Genomic DNA, 20,437 nt, shown 5'->3' with positions numbered 1-20,437 from the left:
GCCTGGTGGTCCACTGGTGTCCGGGGTGGCCCGCCAGGGTCTAGAGAACAAATGCCTGCTGGCGAACCTAAAAGGGAGAACAAGGACATGTCATTAGTTTAAGTCATCACTGTGCATGCCAAGTACCCTGGTGAGACAATGGAGCTCTCATCATGGCATCTTCATCTTCCAATGATCAATAGGGGCTCCAGGTTCAAAGCTCACATCAATGAAGAGACTACACTAGAATGGTTGCACAAACCGAAAGTCTCACCTCTATGTACTGCACTCTTACTTTTGTCTGGCACCCCCGCCTCTCCATACCCGGTTGCACATGGGGCATGTTGGCCCTCGAGCTCCAGTACATCTTGTTCATATCTCGAGTGCATTAGGAGGCTAGTAGGGCCTCCGCTGGCCCGTGGCCTTTCTATTTTGTTGTGGGCTGTCTTCTCCTGAAACAACAGAGGAGCATTGATTACCACTCTGTACCTGCAGCGCCATTGCAGCCTGGCCAACCCCAGCTGAGGACCACCAGGCAGGGCATTTCCAAGTCATGTCCCTTGAGCTGCAAGGCACTCAGTCCAAGCAGCCAGTGCTCACCCCCTTGGTCAGTTCCTGCGTGATTGACAGTTGACACTAAGACTGTAGCACCCCTGAGATCCACAGGGGCTCGGCCAGATCTTAACACATCTGTACACTGACCCATGCCAACACAGTACTCACCCTTCCTGAGTACAGCTGGTCATTGAAACGCTTATGGTACTGCACCCATGTGCACCACACCACATCATGGCTGCTCACCAATGTTGCCACCTCCTCCCATGCCGTCTTGGTGAGGTGCAGTGGCCTCCTCATTCCATCCCTGGGGACAAGGGTGTCCCTCCTGGCAGCCACTGCCTCCAGGAGGACAGCGAGGCTCTGATCAGAAAAGTGGGGGCCGAATGCCCACCAACCTGTCCTCCCGTCTGCCATGTCCAGCCGCACTTGGGTCCATTGCAAAGGCTCAGGGGATATCCTCCGTGGCAGCCTTCCAGGGGTTGTGTGTGCCACTTTTAAACCAGCCACCGGGTCACCATTGGGCCCAGTGGCCGATAGGCCCCTGCCCCTGCTCGACCCTTCCCGGCCAGTGCAGAGCCACATTGCACACTGGGTGGGCCTTAGTTGGTCCAGCAGTGTGAATTCGCGGTTGGAGCCTGATAGCGGGCGCCAGTCCGTTTCGCGGCCGTTCCCAGGCCCACCCACTGCGCCCACCCGATGAGGAGAAAACCCTGTCCTTGATATTTACAATATACATTCCATGTCAGGTATACAGCCTGAGGGCAAAATATTTCACATTGGAAATTACAGAAAATGCAATAGAATTCAACTTTCCTTCACACAGCATTTTCCTCTCTGAGGTGCCTCAATACTATTTCAATACTCTTGATATTCACAAAGTCCACTCATTGCCAGGCATACAGCCCAAGGGGTTCAACAAATTTTCCAACCCCTTGATGTAGTATCAAGGCCTTAGACAGCAACATTTCCCCATTGCGGCTGCCCCAAGCTTTAGTGTGTTGCTCAGCACATAGTCCTGGACCTTGGAATGTGCCAGTCTGCAACACTCAGTCGAGGACAACTCTGCACTGAAAGGCCAGCAAGTTTTGGGCAGACTAAAGAGCACCTTTCACCAAGTTGATGATCCTCCACCTGCAACTGATGTTTATCTCAGACTGCATCCCTGGGAACAGCCTGTAGAGCACAGAGTCCTGCTTCACAGAGCTGCTTGGGATAAACTTTGAAAAAAACACTGCACCTCTCCCCAGAACTTCTTTGCAAAGGCACATTCCAGAAGGAGGTGAACAACAGTCCGTGGGCAGAGACTCCAGTCATTAGGAAGGATCTGACGGGGAGGGCCTTTCTCATCATCAGCCATGCTACTTGTTGGTGTTTGAAAGTTCTGGAAATGAGGCATTCTGCTAAATGACTGATAGACTGCTCGGGGAGCCATCTGACAGGATCTACCATCTCCTTTTCCCATAGGGCCTCTAGGACTTTAAGTGCAGACTTGGTGAAAGGTGCTCTTTAGTCTACCCAAAACCTGATGGACTTGATGTTTCTCTGCATAAACTTTTCCACATGGGCTAAGTGGTACGGCCCAGCCCAACTGCTTGGAGCAATGTACCACATGGCGTGAGCCATCCATCACAACACTGGGGTCAGATTGAATCTGAGCATGTAGTGACACTTGGTGTTTGCATACTGAGGGTCTACGCAGTTTGATGCAGCCGCACAATGGTGGTCATCAGGATTCTTAATACTAGTGCTGCCATCTGCCAAATGCTACTTGTATAGCAGAATTTACCTTTCCATGTTCTGAAATTCAAGCTTTATCGTCATGTTGGATTACAGTTAGTGTTGCATAAACTTCAGCACTTAAAGTGGTGCTAACCCTTTTGTTGCCTTTCCAAAAGCTTATCATGTATTTGATTCCAAAATTTAAAAAAATCCCATTTCAAAAACTTATGATTTAGTTTGATTTTTCTCTTAATTTAAATAGAATATCCATAATCTTAAAGATAAACTAAGTCCAAAATCAGCCATTGTACATAAGAGGTTGTTGGTTGAAAGTGACCGGTTGCAGTTTAAATCATTTGAATAATTAAACCAGCAACAACTGCAGAACCATGTAAATAATGTAAATCTTCTCTGAAGTAAATTTAAGTATATAATTTAAACATAGACATCCCATTGAAACTATATGCTGTTTCTTGTTCTGTTCACAATTCATTTTTCATCAATCTATAATTATCTGTCTATAACATAATGATGACTATAACAAGCCACTTTGAATTTCCAGAAGTTTGTGATTGATTGGAAATTTAAATAATCGTTTCTGAGTAAAAAAGTAATTCATATTAGTGTGTCATTAGTTACATGGCTCTTTAAAATAAAATCAAAGGAACCAAGAGTGGTTGCAGATGAAATACAGTGGATGTGTGAAGATGGCACAAGATGGATGAGCGTGACATATGATGACAGCAGATCTCTTGGCAGGAATAGCTACATGCAGCAGCAAAGGAACCAAAGAAAAGAACAGAGGTAAAACTCTCAGTGTACTTCAACTGTATAAGCTTTATATTTTAAACAACTGGTCTGAAAAGAAATGTAATTCAGTGTTCTTTGTAGTATTTTTACCCCATTAGTTTGCTTGTCTTGCTCTCCGCCAACATGTTTGCAGCTGTTTTAAGGTCCATCTTCCACCTTAAGTTCTCTACAGTCGTTAACATGCAAAAGCACGTCTTCTTTCTCCAACATGTTCTCCATTGTCCAATTGAATGTGACTATCTAGCTTGGTCCCACTCTTAACTATCAGATTATAGTGAGAATATTTCCAGCAATGGCTTCTCATTGCATCCACTTAGAGTTATCTCTAGATACTCACTTGCCCCCCGCCCCCCACCCTTTTCTCATCTACATGCTGTCCTTTGGTTTCATCATCCACAGAAAGCCACCTTCCACGTCTATGCTAACAACACCTGGTTCTACCTCAGCACCACCGCCCTCAACATCTCCGCCGTCTCTTTTATCGGACCATTTGCCTTATGCCTAGCCCAAATGAGCTGCAATTACCTCCAGCTTGGTAATACTGAAGCCTTAATCTTCGACCATGCCATAAATTCCATACCATTGCTTCCCGAGTTGTGTCAGATAAACAAGGCTGTTCACAAATCTCAGCTTTTTATTCAGTTAGGAGCTGAGTTTGCATCACAAAGACCACCTAGTGGACAGATGGACCAATTGTGACTCCTGTGGATTTGAGGGAGTACTCCTCTTGGCTCAACAAGATGTTTATTTTAAAAAGAAATGTATTTTTGAAAGCTTATCTTTGGTTAGCAGCTGCAGGATGAGATTCACTAAGTAACTATAAATCAGTTAGTTATGGGTGAACTCTCATGCCCGAAATTTCTTCAGGGCTCCTGCTCCGCCATCCTAACATTAAAGACATCCATTTATGTGCCAAACATCTACCAAAATTACAGCAGGAGAGCAGGAGCATTCCTGACACTAAAATACCTACTTGAAGGTAAACTAGTGTTAATTTAGAAGTGCATGTGTAACTCAAGGACACTCAGCACAGATTCATTAAATGCATGTCATGTTTAACACATTTAATAGTTTTTCTTTTAAAAAAGTAATTGGATACATAAAGCAAATGCAATAGATTTAATGTATGTGGATTGTCAGAAGGCATCCAGTAAGGTGTCTCAGGAGGCTGGTAGGAAAGTTATGTGATATAGGTGTAAATTGAGCAGTGCGGATAGAAAGTTGGTTAACATACAAGCCAAAGACCTGAGTGAATGGGTGTTGCTCAAATTAGGGAAGGGTTGTAAATGATGTACACAAAGGTCATTGCTGTGTGCAGATTTGTTCACATTATAAAGTGCTGATTTGGGGTGGAATTTTCCCAGAATTGCACTAAGTGCAGTAACGGGCAGGTAAAATGGAGTTTTGTCAGCTGACGGAAATGGCAGGTTTTCACGCCATATCATCCGAAGCCCGCCTCATCATTTATTTACTCTCGCGAAACATGTTATTTCCATGGCGGCTGGGCTCTCATTTGCCTGCCCGCCATCACCCCACTGTTATATCGCACCAGCCGCATCTTTAAAAGGCAGCCACCAGCAAAGTGCTCATCGCTATCAGCTCACCACCACTGCCCAGGAGACATGGCCAGCAAAGGGAAAAAAACTGCAGCACCATCCCCCCTACCCCCCGCTTCAATGACGGGTCCCTTGAGCGACTGCTGGATGCCGGGGAGGCCCGCCGGGAGGTGTTCTATCCCCGCTCTGGCCGCAGGATGGGCAGCAAAGTCACCAACCTGGCTTGGGAGGCAGTGGCAGCAGTGGTCAGCGCAAATGCCCACTGAGGAAGACAGCCACCCAGTGCCGCATTGTCCTTATCCTGTCCATGGGACCACTCACCACCCACACATGCCTGGCATACTTACCATCAGGCCAAGCAGGCATCCTGATACACTCTCCCCATCTCTATCCATGCAGGACAAACTGGCACACAACAGGAGGGAAAGGCCGCAGCCAGGTGGAGGGATGCCGGAGATCAAAGTTCTGACAGAATTCGAAAACAGAGCCATCCAGCTGGTCAGCAATGACCGGGACAGGTCCTGTGCTGACGGTGAGGTCGGCGCTGCTCTACCAAGTGAGGATCCAGTAGTGTAACATCCATCAGATGACCATGCCGTGAGTGATGTGTCCTCTTTCATAGGCCACTGCCATACACGAATTATACCCCTTGCTTTTGCAGGCACATCTGCCAAACAGCCGACAGAGTTCATGAACCAGGGCCTCCAATCAAGCCCCAAAGAAACCTCTGAAGAGGAGTCTGGAGGCACCCTCCCTAAAGTCCCATCACAGCCCTCACCCACACCCTCCACCAGCACAGAGACACACACATCTGTGGGACCTAGCTTTAGACTGGCCTCAGGATCACAATCTGATGAGCACATCACAATTTCTGATCCACAGCAGGTGGAGGTAGGGACTTCCCAGGTACCCAGCACTTGTGGGACTGATGGAGGCCAGAACATTGCTGAGCCTGAGTCAGCTGACAAGCCTCTGGACTCAGTCATACCTGAGTTGCTGGAGCTGCAAAGTCAAGCTCAGGAACATCAGAAAGGGATGTCCTCTGCACTCCTCAGATTGCAAGGCATAATGGTGAAGTCCATCCGTCTTCAGGCTGAGGGATAGCGCCGGCATTGCAACACACCGAAGTCAACACTGGGAGGATGGCGGCCATCATGGAGACCTTGGCCCAGGATGTGTCTCCTGCACTGTTGCATGGGCTTAACTCCATCAGTGATGCCATAGTTGGCCTCCAACGGTGTGTACGTGTGAGGGGAGCTGGGCTGCTCGATCTCACTCCAACTACCCTTTCTGCTCACGAAGTCAGCCAGGGGCCCTTGGGCACCCATAGGGAGGAGGATCAGCAGGTGCTCGCTCCGGGGCCATCCACCCAGGTGACTCTGGAAGTGACCATCCCATCCAAATCCCCTGTTCCTGTGACCTCAGCTTCACAGGCTGAGGAGGGTGCCACTGCCACACAGCAGGACCCTGAAAGCAGGCCGGGACCCTCCAAATCTCAGCCCTCCAGAGGGTGCCTGCCAAAGTCCTCACAGACAGAGCATCACAGACAGCAGGCTGTCTCTATCTCTACTGTGGTTGCCCGGGGAGCACCAATACGTAACGGCAAGGTTAGGAAAGTTAGCTAAAAGTAGTTGCACAACCTGGCCATGGGTGTTGATCACTTGTATATACTGTTCAATATTGTCAATAAATTCCTAAGAATGTCTCCCTGCCTATGGCTCATTGTTCTGATGAGCAGTGTTCTTGTCACTCAGATGTGAAACCTTTCTCCACAAGGTAAAATGCAGGTGGCTCAGTCCAGGGCCTCTTCCCTGTGTTCTGTTCAACCTTCAGACCACAGTGATGGTCCAGCCTCACACTCCCTGGGAACATTACTGATGCCTGAACCTCGGTAGTGCTGGTCATTGCTGCCAGAATGTTGTGGGCAGGCGCCACAGAGTTCTCTCATTCTCTCTGTGTGCTCTCAGCACCTTTAAGGTGGGGCTGGCCCCCATCACATCAGCATCTGTGACCAGCTCCTTAAGGGCTGAGGTGTTGAAGATGGACACAGCATCTGATGCGTCTAAAGTTTCATGGCTGCGTCTTTGAGATGGTCATGATCATGGTGCGCAAGTGAGCTGCCCTCGGCCAGACAGGAGTCAGGCATTTTCAGAGGCTATGTGAGGATCTATGGAGTGTCCTCACTGCAAGTTGTCATCATCCTCTTGCGATCGAGCAACTATTAGGGCCTCCACTGCATCTCCATGACAGAAGCATTCTCACAGAGGGTATTGGCGCTGCCATAAGCCAGACTGGAGTCAAACGTTCACAACTGCGATGTGAGGATATATGGGGACATCTCACTGCATAATGTCATCATCCTCCACAAATCTGGCAGCCATGAGGGCCTCTCAAGTGCGCCTGCCTCGTCTAGCCAGTGCGAGAGCCTCATCCCTGTCATCATCACCACCAAGGACCCCCTCACCCTCACCCCGCTGGTGTCCTCCTCATCAGAGGAGACCTCCAGCTCCTCCATCTCCTCCTCAGCCAGCTCCTCACCCTGTTGCAGCATCAGGCTGTAAAGGGGCGCAGCAGTCGACGACAGTGTGACACCCTCTGTGGACCGTATTGCAGGGCTTCCTCAGACCGATCCAGGTACCGGAACCGCATCTTCAGCATCGCGATAGTCTGCTCCACCAAGTTGTGGGTTGTTGCATGAGCCTCTTTATAACATCGCTCTGCTGCAGTTTGAGGCCGCCGTCATCAGCCATGGCCTCTGCGGGTAGCCCTTGTCCCCAAGGAGCCAACCCTGCAGCCTCTGTGAACCCTGGAAGACTTCAGGGATCTGCAGGTGACTCAGGATGTAGGTGTCGTGCACACTCCCTGGAAGCCATGCGCACACCTGCAGGATGTGTCGCATATTAGCTGCACAGTCAGTGAGTGGAGGCCCTTGTGGTTGATGAAATCCACCGAGTGTAGAGACGGAGACCTGAGTGCCATATGAGTGCAGTCAAATGCACCCTGCACCTGTAGGAATCCCGAGATCAGGGCAAATCCAATGGCCCTTACATCCTGGCTGTCCTGGTCCCGGGTGAAATGCACAAAATTGTGTGCCATGGAGAGGATGGCATCTGTGACCTCATGGGTTTGTGGGTGGAGGCTTGTGAAATCCTACAGAGGTCACGTATGGAGCCTTGAAAGGTGCCACTGGCATAGAAATGGAGCGCCACGCTAACTTTCACAGCCACTGGCAGTGGATGCCCTCCATCTACCCTTGGTGCCAAGTCCTGCAATAAATGGCAGATGTGAGCCAGCAGGTCCCTAGGCATGTGCAGTTATCTGTGACACTGGTTCTCAATCATCTGCAGGAATTGCAAGCCTGGGTGTCGCTAGGCGCCGACCAGCCATGGCTCATTGTTGCTCCTGGGTAGCGTGTGTAGGATCCCCTGCTGCCCCTTCTTCATGAGGTTGCTGCTCCTGCCTTTACACAGCCAGGAACTTCAGTCACTGTCTCCTCATTCTTCTATGGTCTCTGTAGGCCATTAGGCATACAGCTAGGTCACCAGGATCCATCATCCTGATGTGGTCCTCCTGCAGCATGAAGGAGAGAGATGGCTGTACTTAGTACCTTTGCTGGCCCTGTGTGACCACCCCTTAACGCTTCCCGGAGATTGCTGGTCACCCTTGGATGGCCAGAGATGAGTGTGCTGCATGGCTGCCCTATCAACCTGCGTCATGGGCGAACACTGGTCCAAACCAGGATGCTGAGATTGCAAGCAGCTGTGAGCACCTCCAGCAGTGACTGAAACATGGCCAGAATTGGCGAGGAGATTGTACAACGTGTGTAGTCCAACTGCTCCGTGGTCCAATAAAATGGTGGTGGTCTTGAAGTCTGTGCTGGGGGTGAGGTGGGCGGTAAGATATGGAGCACTTGGTGGCCCTTTGGTGCCTCCACATTGCTTGCATGGGCGGGCAGGCTAGGAGCCTGACCCCAATCATTTCACTGTGGCTGCGCCTGATCTGTCTCAGTTGCAGAGGCATGGCCTGTTTATACAGGTGTCCCTAATGCGTGGCCACTTCCCTCACTTACCCTGCCCCCGACCTCGATTGCCTGTGTGCGGGATGCAGCGGATGTTGCCACTGAGACTGGCTAGCACTTGCCCCCAGACACTGACCACCCCGGCCCCCCCACCCCCCCTCAGCAGTCACCTCCGGGGCCAGGCATCAGTTGCCCATAGCGACCCTGAGGCCTGTAAACAACAGGCGAGCTGTGGTGAATGCTGCTGCTCACTCACCTCAGTTCCCCCAAAGTGAAGGTCACCAAGTGCACGTCGCCTGCGTGTTGTTGTGAAACACGTTGGCGTGCTTTCCCGCCGACATGGACGGACGATACGGCTGGTTCCAAGAGCCTGGCGGGATGGCCTTTTAATTATATGCTGATATATTACAATTAGTTCCTCGTGACCGATGATGGGAAACGCGGCCTGCCATTGGCGGACTGAGAGGATGATCGCAACCTGCCTTCACACTGTCGTGAAGCAGGTCAGGCCATATCTTTCACGCACGCCACCTATCACACCTGCCGCCAGCGGGCTCAGAAAATTCCACTCTCGGACTTGATCATACTTGTTGATACAAAAGCGAATAGCAAGGACTATTGAAGTCAGGAAAGAGATAGGTTAGTGGAATAGCAGCTCCATTTTAAGTGTGTATACATTTGGGAGGAAAAACAAAGAAAGGCAATATATACTCAACGGAAAGATGCTAAAGAGTTTAGATGAATAGAGACTCCCATGATCAAATACACAAATGCCTGAAAGTGCAAGTATAGGCAAATAAAGCCGTAAGAAAGCCAACAACATTTTTATAAGTAGGGCCATAGATTGCAAGAGTAATGTGGTGATAAATTCATACAAACCATTAGTTGAGCCAGAGTTGCAGTGCTGTGTATCAGTTTTGGGCATCCCATTATAGAAAGGATAATAAAGCTAAATTTGACAGCAGTTGAAAACATGTGGGGATCACAATGTTCAGTTAATCCGCGCCCACAGTGTGTGATGCAGGCCGCATACTAACTTAATCTTACCTGTTCATTTCAGTCATTTCAGCATCCAGCCACCACTAACTGTGCTATTCATTGGCTGGATGCATCAGCAGGGGTCCAGTATTATGACTGACTAGCAGGTATAGTGCTTCTGGAGTGCACCAGAGCACTGTTCCCGCATCTCCTATTTAAAGGCTTTAACATTCACTACTGGATGTAAACTCCCTTTTGCTGATTGGCCATCATTCTGCGCTCCATATACAGTTGTGATGGCGGCGGTGGTGGGGGCTATGTGTCCGGAGATTCGTCTGACTCAGTCCAATCAGCAACAGGAGCTTGTGCTCTGCGGCCTGGAGGTGGAGGCTTGGCCTAAATAGCCAAGTGGTTATGGTACTGGGCTTGTAACCCCAAAATCAAGAGTTCAAATCTCACAATGGCAAACTATGAAACAATGTAACTTCATCTGAAACAGATGGAAATGGGTTTGTACTCGAAACAGTTACATCAAGAGTTCAAAGGAACAGATGGAAACGTGTTTGTACTCGAAAGAGTTACAAGAGGGCAAGATTTTCTCTGGTGGTTTTGTGTAGTGACATTTTAGAGGAGCTCAGGCCTTTCACCTGGAGCAGGACCAGCCTCCTCTACCTGGGGGTCCATCTCTGCCCTGCTGAGCAATCCTGGCCGGCGAACTGGCAGAAACTGGAGACGAAAGTCACCGCTCGCCTGTGGCGCTGGACAGGACTGCTCCGAGTGCTATCTTACCGGGGTCGAGTTCTGGTCATAAACCAGCTGATCGCCGCCATGTTGTGGTATCGACTGGTCACTTTGACCCCTCCCCCGGACTTTGTCACAAGAATCCAGAAATTGTTAGTCGACTTCTTCTGGGACAAAAGATTGCACTGGGTCGCTGCTGAGGTTCTGAGTCTCCCGCTTAGGGAAGGTGGTCAGGCGCTAGTGTGCCTACGCACACAGGTGGCGACTTTCCGCCTTCAGACCCTGCAGCGATACCTCTACGTCGAGCCTCCTCCTAGATGGTGTGCCCTGACAACGTATTTCTTCCGTCAGGTGCACGGCCTGAATTATGACGTGCAGCTCCTGTTTATAGAACAGATGGGCCTCGGTGGCTCCTTGCAGGCATTGCCCGTCTTTTACCAGGACCTGATCAAAGTCTGGAAAGTGGTCGCCTCGCGACGCAGCTCTCCCCCGTCAGGAGTAGCGGCTATCACCAGAGAGCCGCTGCTCAGGAATCCGCCCCTCCGTCCTTTTCAGTGGTTGGCGGAGAGGAGGGCTGTGGCCGCAGGGGTGACCAGGATCGGGGACGTGCTGGGAGGTGGAGGACTGGGCTGGATGCTCCCGCAGGAGTTGGCACATCGCGCGTCTGTGAGTGTCCAGGTCGCAGCCGATGCCATTCAAGACCTGAGAACGGTCGTGCTCAGACCCAACGTTATTTTGGGTCTTGAGGTGGCCCAGGTGCGCGGTGGTCTTCCGTCTGAGCGTTCCCCTGTTCGGACGGAATTCCACATTGGCCCCAAGCCCCGAACCCTCCCTCGGGTGCTGGTGCCCCGCAATATGAGCCGCCTCGGGGACATGCCCTCCGTGCCTTTTGGCACGGCAAAGAGGGGCTTTTTGTATGGACTGCTGCTGCACACCTTCCATTTTCTCGCCCTTGTCCGCCGCCCGGACACGCCCTGGCGTGCCTTGTTGCCATCCGGCGGCGGAGGCCCCCGATGGGAGGCCCTCTACGGAGGTGTCCTCCCCCTTTCTATCGGGGACCTGGGTTGGAGGGTGTTGTAAGCAGCAGTCCCGTATAATAAGAGGATGCATAGGTTCACGGACTCTCAGGACAAGTGCCCTTTTTGCGGTCTTGTGGAGTCCGTGGACCATGTATATATAGGTGTTGTAGGCTGCACTCCCTTTTTAGTTATTTGAGAAACCTTTTATTGATGTTTTGTTTGCACTTCAGCCCCACGCTCCTGATCTATGGGCACCCGGTGCGGAAGGGGGTCGGGAAGGAGGAGGACCTCCTCGTGAACCTGCTCCTCAGCCTGGCCAAGTTGGCTATTAACAGGTCCAGGCAGCGGGCGATCGACGTGGGAGTCCCGCCCAATTGTTTGTCCCTCATCCGCGGCTACGTTTGCTGCCGGATGTCCCTGGAGAGGGAGCACGCGGTGTCTGCTGACATGCTCGAGGCCTTCCGTGCTCGGTGGGCACCGCGGGGACTGGGGTGTTTTGTTGACCCCTTTAATCACATTTTGATTTAAAGTTTGTAAGGTTCCTTTAAATTTTGTCCTGGTTTTACAGCTGACCTGAATTAGGGGCTGTGCCTGATTTATCCCAATTTTGTTGATTTAGTTTAATTGGTTTCATTTAAAAGATTATCAAGAGTTCAAATCTCACAATGGTAAACTATGAAACAATGTAACTTCATCTTAAGAACTGATGTTAAAAACCAATCTAGAGTCATGAGATGAATCCCCTTTCTGTCATGTTTAAGTGCCCTAAGATTCTTATCCTGTGTAGGTGTGAAACAGTTTCGTTTCACACCAGTGTTGCTGTTATAGTGTGAATGTTGCAGGAGCTAAGGTGTTCGAGAATATCTGGAGGTGGAGGAGCAGGCCTGGGAGGGCGGCCAGGACCCCAGGCTGTACTAGTTTCCGCTGCTCAATCACTTGTAGCTGGGGGCGGCCTACAGCCACTGGCCTCAGCTGTGCGGCCTGAGCTAGCTCCGGAGCCTGGCGTCCAGGTCAAACCGGCTGGCCGGGAATGAGCTTGGCTCCCTGCCCAACAACCTGGGCCTCCTGGAGCAACTCAGCCGCATGAAAGTGAACGCTAACTGCCTGAGCCAGCTCCCCACTGGCCTCAGCCGCTGCCTCAACCTCAGCAGCCTCAATATCTCTGGGAACCAGCTGCAAGCCCTACCTGGGGACATCTTCCAGCCTGGCCTCTCCCTCCTGAACTCCATTACGGCCTCCAAAAACCTGATCAAGGAGCTACCCCCTGGAGTCAGTCACCTAACAGCCCTGAGGGTAGGTGCCAGCTCAATATACACAGCCTTTAATCACCTTTCTACAGAGAAAAAGATTATCCTTATATAACTATATGTAATATTTAATAACCCTTTTATTGTATGGCTGCCAAAACTGTGACCTATCCTCTCAATGTGGCCCACAGTGCTTTGTCAGAGTTCTTTAATCTTTCTTGGGATCTGGGCATAGCTGGCAAGGCCAGCATTTGTTCCGAGGAAGAGACATATTGGACTAGAAATGTTAATTCTATTTCTCTCTCCACAGCTGCTGCCAGTCCTGCTGAGCTTTTCCAGCACTTTCTGTTTTTATTTGAGCATTCATTGCCCCAATCGCCCTTGAGGTGGTGGCAAGCCACCTTCTTGCTATCTGGGTGTTAGGATTAGGGTGAATGCCCTACTTGCCTCTTTCCAAGGATAGATGCTGGGAGGATGTTTCCTTTCGTGGGGCAATGCAGACCTAGGAGGCACAGTTTAAAGATGGGAGTTTTCCATTTAAGACGGAGAGAGAAGGAATTTCTCTTCTGAGGGTTGTTAGCATTTGGAAGTCTCTTTCACAGAGAGCAGTGGAGGCTGGGTCATTGAGTATATTCGAGGCTGAGTTAGACAGATTTTTGATCAACAGGGGAGTCAAGGGTTATGCTGGGGGATAGGCAGGCTGGCAAGAAAGGGATTTAAGACCACGATCAGATCCACCATGATCTTATTGAATGGCGAGCAGGCTCAATGTGCCAAATGGGCTAATCCTGCTCCTATTTCTTTTGATCTTGTAAGCCCCACTTAATTTTTCTTTCCACTGATCTCAGTGGAATCCACTCCATTAATTGACTGACTGGATTTTCAATCTGTAAGATTGGTATTGATTTTAATCCTCACTGCCTCCAATATTGAAGCTACTTGTTTCCAGGAGTAACACATGCAGGGGGATTTGGCTCATTGATGGCAACAATTAGAACTGGAGGGAAATCCTATCTCAACCACATTGGGCTGCCTGACTTGTAATGCAGAGGCAGCTGGTGCAGGGACCATGTCGAGTGATTTCTAACTGTGTTATTTTGTGGGGCACAAGGGCAAGTTTGGACACGAGTTCCTGGAGTTTGAGTTCAGGCTAGATGGTAAGAGTTGACCGGAATGTCCGGAGCTCACAGTGTGGCTGTGAATTGATGGCCGCAGCCAGGGTCCGGGGGCCTCATACTGCCTCTGAGTCAATGTGCAGCTGCATCAACAGCACTAACCCTCCTGTTCAGCTCCCTGATGATAACAAAAATAGACCTTACAACTCCCTGCATACAACTTCCTCGTAAGCAGGCATTTGAGGGTCAAAAACAGAAAATGCTGGAAAACTTCAACAGGATCTGTGAGCAGAGAAACAGGGTTAATGTTTCGAGTTTGTATGACTTTTCTTTCCAATTTCCAGCATCCGCAATATTTTGCTTTTATATAGGCATTTCAGTGTCTTTGAAGATCAGGGTTCCCAGGATCTAAAGCAGCCTCAATATCCACAAACACCCTGCTGCATTTGCCTACTGAACATTAATTCCTTGGCTGTGATGGCCTGAGGATGTGAAACATGATATAGTGTTTACATTCCTAGCTGTACATTGAACTTACAGCACAGAAACAGGCCATTTGGCCCACCCCATCTATGTTGCTGTTTATGTTCCACACAAGCCTCCCCCCACCCTTCTTGATTACACTATCAGGGTGACCTTCAGCTTCTTTCTTCCTCATGTATTTTATCAAGTTCTTTGAGTGTATCTACACTAGAATCATAGAATGGTTACAGCTCAGAAGGAGGCCAATTCAGCATATCATGTCTGTGTCAGTTCTCTTCAAAAGCAACTCAGCTAGTCCCACTCCTCCATCTTTTCCCTGTAGCCCTGTAAAATTTTTCTCTTCAGATAATTATCCAATTCCCTTCTGAAAACCTGAATCTGTCTCCACCACATGCTCAGGCAGTGAATTCCAGATCCAAACCATTTGTTGCAAAAATAAGTTTTTCCTCATGTCGCCTCTGGCTCTTCTGTTAATCACCTTAGGCTTCTTGACCTTCTGCTGATGGAAACAGTCTCTCCCTATTTATGCTGTCCAGACCCCTCATGATTTTTTTGAATATGTCTAACAAATCTCCTGTCAGCCTTCACCAAGAAGAACATCCCCAGCTTCACCAATCTATCCACATAACTGAAGTTTCTCATCGTCGGAACCATTCTCATAAATATTTTCTGCACCCTTTCTAAAACCTTCACATCCTTCCTGTTGAGGTTGAACCAGTGTTTTATGAAGGTTCATAACTTACTTGTTTTTATACTCTGCACCCCTATGTATAAAACCCAAGATTCTGTATAATTTATTAACTGCTTTCTCAACCTGCCCTGCCACCTTCAATGATTTAAGCACAGATGCACCCAGGTCCCTCTGCTCCTGCATTTGCTTTGGAATTGAAACCTTTAGTTTACGCCACCTCTCCGCACTCTTCTAACCAAAATGTATCACTTCACATTTCCCTACATTTCATCTGCCATGCATCTGCCCATTCCACCAGCCTGTCGATTTTCTTTTGGAAGTCTATCACCATTCTCCGCACAGTTCACAATACTTCCAAGTCTTGCACTATCTTAAAATTTGAAATAGTACCCTGTACCCCCAGGTCTAGGTTATTAATATAAATCAAGAAAAGCAGTGGCTCCTCTATGTACCATCCCCCATGTCAGAAGTAAGTAAAGCTTGCTGTAATTCATGTTTTTAATAGACTTGAATTAAATAATTAAACCGTTGCACAATTAAAATCCAGCTATGCTAAAGACTAATGATTCAAGATACCACATGGTTCGAAATAAAATGTCTGCTGGCACCAATACTTTTCACTTAAAAAGCATAGTTTTGCTGATGTTTGGATGCTCAAATGATTAGTACATAGGAAAACAAAGTAATATGATGAAATGATATGGCCAACACATTTTCTTAGAGCTCCTGCATCTCAAAATTTGGCACTACACCCCTGCTGTCTAGCACCACTTGAAGCTAGCTTGCACAACTTAAAGGGGGGGGCATGGTGCAATGTGGATGCAGCAAGTTCTGGCAATAGTTCAGGAAGTTGCTTTGACCTGAGAAACAGTGAAGAATAGCACAACATGGAAGAGAGTATGCTGCAAGGTTTTTGGGATATTAAGGGTCAATCTCTTTCTAAAATCTAGTCAAGTTTGCATTTAGCATTTAACTACAATTTACTGTTAAAGTTGTTTCTTTCAATCTTAGTCAGGAGTAAACAAGCTCCTTGCTGGAGAGGCAGCTGCAGTTAATTAATTAGTTAGCTAGTTAGAACTGGTTTCTCTAACCAGCAGTGCTGACTGTAGAATTTCAAGTGGTAGATATACTGATGATTTGGCTTGGCCTAAATAGCCAAGTGGTTTGGTACTGGGCTTATAACCCCAAGATCAAGAGTTCAAATCTCACAATGGCAAACTATGAACCAATGTAATTTCATCTGAATAGGAACAGATGGAAACATGTTTGTACTCAAAAGAGTTACAGAGAGAAGGCAGGAGAATGGCACTAAGTGAATTGCTCATACAGAGAGCTGGTACAGACATGATGGGCCAAATGACCTCCTTCTGCACTGTAACAATTCTGTAATTGAATCATTTTTGAGGAATCCTGGCCGGCAAACTGGCAGGAACTGGAGACGAAAGTCACCGCTCACCTGCGGCGCTGGACAGGACTTCTCCGAGTGCTATCTTACCGAGGTCGAGTTCTGGTCATAAACCAGCTGATCGCCGCCATGTTGTGGTATCGGCTGGTCACTTTGACCCCTCCCCCGGACTTTGTCACAAGAATCCAGAGATTGTTAGTCGACTTCTTCTGGGACAAAAGATTGCACTGGGTCGCTGCTGAGGTTCTGAGTCTCCCGCTTAGGGAGGGTGGTCAGGCGCTAGTGTGCCTACGCACACAGGTGGCGACTTTCCGCCTTCAGACCCTGCAGCGATACCTCTACGTCGAGCCTCCTCCTAGATGGTGTGCCCTGATGACGTATTTCTTCCGTGAGGTGCACGGCCTGAATTATGACGTGCAGCTCCTGTTTATAGAACAGCTGGGCCTCGGTGGCTGCTTGCAGGCGTTGCCCGTCTTTTACCAGGACCTGATCAAAGTCTGGAAAGTGGTCGCCTCGCGACGCAGCTCTCCCCCGTCAGGAGTAGCGGCTATTGTCAGAGAGCTGCTGCTCAGGAATCCGCCCCTCCGTCCTTTTCAGTGGTTGGCGGAGAGGAGGGCTGTGGCCGCAGGGGTGACCAGGATCGGGGACGTGCTGGGTGGCGGAGGACTGGGCTGGATGCTCCCGCAGGAGTTGGCGCGACGCACGTCTGTGAGTGTCCAGGTCGCAGCCGATGCCATCCAAGACCTGAGAACGGTCGTGCTCGGACCCGACGTTATTTTGGGTCTTGAGGCGGCCCAGGTGCGCGGTGGTCTTCCGTCTGAGCGTTCCCCTGTTCGGACAGAATTCCACATTGGCCCCAAGCCCCGAACCCTCCCTCGGGTGCTGGTGCCCCACAATATGAGCCGCCTCAGGGACATGCCCTCTGTGCCTTTTGGCACGGCAAAGAGGGGCTTTTTGTACGGACTGCTGCTGCACACCTTCCATTTTCTCGCCCTTGTCCGTCGACCGGACACGCCCTGGCGTGCCTTTTTGCCGTCCGGCGGCGGAGGCCCCCAATGGGAGGCCCTCTACGGAGGTGTCCTCCCCCTTTCTATCGGGGACCTGGGTTGGAGGGTGTTGCATGCAGCAGTCCCTTATAATAAGAGGATGCATAGGTTCACGGACTCTCAGGACACATGCCCTTTTTGCGGTCTTGTGGAGTCCGTGGACCATGTATACATAGGGTGTTGTAGGCTGCACTCCCTTTTTAGTTATTTGAAAAACGTTTTATTGATGTTTTGTTTGCACTTCAGCCCCACGCTCCTGATCTATGGGCACCCGGTGCGGAAGGGGGTCGGGAAGGAGGAGGACCTCCTCGCGAACCTGCTCCTGGGCCTGGCCAAGTTGGCAATTAACAGGTCCAGGCAGCGGGCGATCGACGGGGGAGTCCCGCCCGATTGTTTGTCCCTCTTCCGCGGCTACGTTCGCTGCCGGATGTCCCTGGAGAAGGAGCACGCGGTGTCTGCTGGCACTCTCGAGGCCTTCCGTGCTCGGTGGGCACTGCGGGGACTGGGGTGTTTTGTTGACCCCTTTAATCACATTTTGATTTAAAGTTTGTAAGTTTCCTTTAAACTTTGTTCTTGGTTTTACAGCTGACCTGAATTAGGGGCTGTGCCTGATTTATCCCAATTTTGTTGATTTGGTTTTCATTTAAAAGATTATCAAGAGTTCATTTTCTTAACAATCTCGTGGAGGCAATTGTGGATTCAGTTGGTTCCCTGATACTGAGGAGAGAAGGTGTGTGGTGTTGCTGCTCCTCAGTGTTTCAACTGTTTCTGCTGCTGCCTTTGGGGTTGTTGCTTCTGCTGTGTGCTGCTGCTGCTCCTCCAGTGCTGCTGCTGCTGCTGCCTTGCCCCTGTGGTGCCAAAGGAGAGAGAGAGGGAGAGAAGAGAACAGTTGCTGCTGTTGTTACAGGACAGGAAGGCCAGGAGGCCAGGACTGAGTTGAAAAACAACATCCTAGGTGGGTGTCTGAACTGTGTATTTTTGTTTAAGGTGGGGGCAATTAAGGACTGTGTTTTGTAGGGGGAGGCAAGAAGACTGCCAGAGGAGTTGGGGAAGGAAGAGAGGGAGGGTGTGTGTGTGTGCTGAAACCATCTTTCTGCCACCCCTCCCCCCAACCCAGCCCTTTTCCCAGTAAGGCCAGCAATAGCTGGTGAAGACATCGCCTCCCCCTGCCTGAAGAACATCAGGCCCCCACCCACCGTCCATCCACCATTGAGGACACCCACCTGGACATTTACCTCTTTCCCTCCTGTGCCTCCCTGTCTTTTACTCCTCTCCCTCCTCTCCTCTCCTGCCTAAAAGAGGGGAGGTTGTTTCTACCTCTCTCCCCCACCCCCTTTCCTCAAACAAAATGGCCAATCCTTCCCAGGGTGGGCGTGGCTCTGGCCCTAAGGCCAATTCACCATCGCCTGTGGCCGGGCCCTCGAGGGCTAATATGGAGGCGGTTTTGTCACCGGTGGCAGGGCCTCAAAAAAAGAAAACCTATGCGGGGGTGGTTGCTTCTGCGGCTCCAGCTGCTCCCGCTGCCCTGTCACCATTCCGCCTCCTGACCAGGGCCCTTGGGGTAAAGAGCTATGCTCACCCTGAAATGACAATAGAGGCATGCGTAAAGGCTATGGCTGGGGTCGTCGGCCCCTCAGCCATTGTCGCGGCCTCTAAAATGTATGGGAAGGCCATATTCTTCTTGAGGTCCGAGCGGGCGGTGCACCTCGCCCTGCAAAAAGGACTCACTGTGGGCGGGACTTTTCTGGCGGTGGACCCCCTTGAGGCCACCGCCCAGAGAATTATTATTTCGAACGTCCCGCCTATTCTATCCAGTGAGCTCCTCCTCCCCCACCTTAATAAATTGGGGGAGGTCAGGTCGGGGTTGCACCAATCCCGCTCGGCCTCAAAGACTCGGCCCTCCGCCATGTGTACTCCTTCCGGCGCCAGGTATTTGTCCGCTTGGCCCGGGAGGAGTGCCTGGAGGGGGCCTTCATTATCAATTTTGAGGGGACCGCCTATCGGGTCTTCTGGACCGTGGAGGGCGTGCGGTGCCATGCTTGTAAGGAGACGGGGCACGTGAGGAAGAACTGCCCCGCCTCCAAGGCCACGAGCCCCACCCAAGCGGCCACGGCTGGCACCGCCCCTCCTCCCCCCGCCACCACTCCATCTCCCTCCCCGCAAGGGGAAGCGACGCCGGCGGCCACTGCCATCTCGGCTGCCGGTGAGGCGGGGGGAGAGCCCCCGCGCCGTAAGAAGGCGCGGAGGAAGACCCGCAACCTGGAGGCGGCCCCTGAAACGCCCCAAAACCCTCAAACACCTGCAAGCATCGGCTCGGGGGAAAAGACATCATCCGGCCCCGGCGTCGTGTCCGCGTGTGCTCCCGGGCCCGTGGGTGCTAAGGCGCCGAGTGCTGGGCCCGGCGTCGTCCCTGCGCGTGCTCCCGGGGCCGGCGGGGAAAAGACGCGGGACCCCGAGCCGGGGAATCTAACGCCCAAAACCCAGAGGGTGGAGTGTCCGGGAGGGCTGGACAAGGAGGAGGGGGCCTCGGAAATGGAGGTCTCCCTAGCCCCCAGCCTGACCCGGAAGAGACATCACGCTTCGGAGGAGGAGGTGGGTGATGCCCAAACTGAAGAAGTTGGGTGTGTCCCTTCCCCCGATGAAGAGGTGGTGGCGTCTCCACCAAGTAAAATCCCGCCCTGTCCTCTGGGGGAACTCAAAACCCCTGCACCGACTCCCACCACTGTTACCCCCGTCAACCTGCTGCAGTCCCCTGAACAGGGCCCCTCGGGGGTCACTGAAGGCACCTCCCTTGAGGTGGTGCCCGACTCAGGAACCCTCGATACCCCCGAGGTACCTTCTGGCTCGTCGGGGGACTGTAGCTTTCAAAATTTAAAAAATGTTAACGGGTCATTGGGTGGCGGCGAAAAGGGAGGCCTTCCCGCTCCCTCCCAAACCTTAGCACCGGGCGTCCTAGTTTTGGGTCAGGAGCTTGTCCTGAGCTCCCCGGACGACCCGGTGCCGGGAGGAGAGTGGGCATCAGAACTGCCGCTGCCCTCTGACCCAAAACGTTTAGAGGAGACCAGAGAGGAC

The sequence above is a fragment of the Carcharodon carcharias genome, chromosome 12, assembly GCF_017639515.1.
Source record: "Carcharodon carcharias isolate sCarCar2 chromosome 12, sCarCar2.pri, whole genome shotgun sequence".
NCBI classification, from domain to species: Eukaryota; Metazoa; Chordata; class Chondrichthyes; order Lamniformes; family Lamnidae; genus Carcharodon; species Carcharodon carcharias.
Note: the sequence above shows the minus strand (reverse complement) of the source record.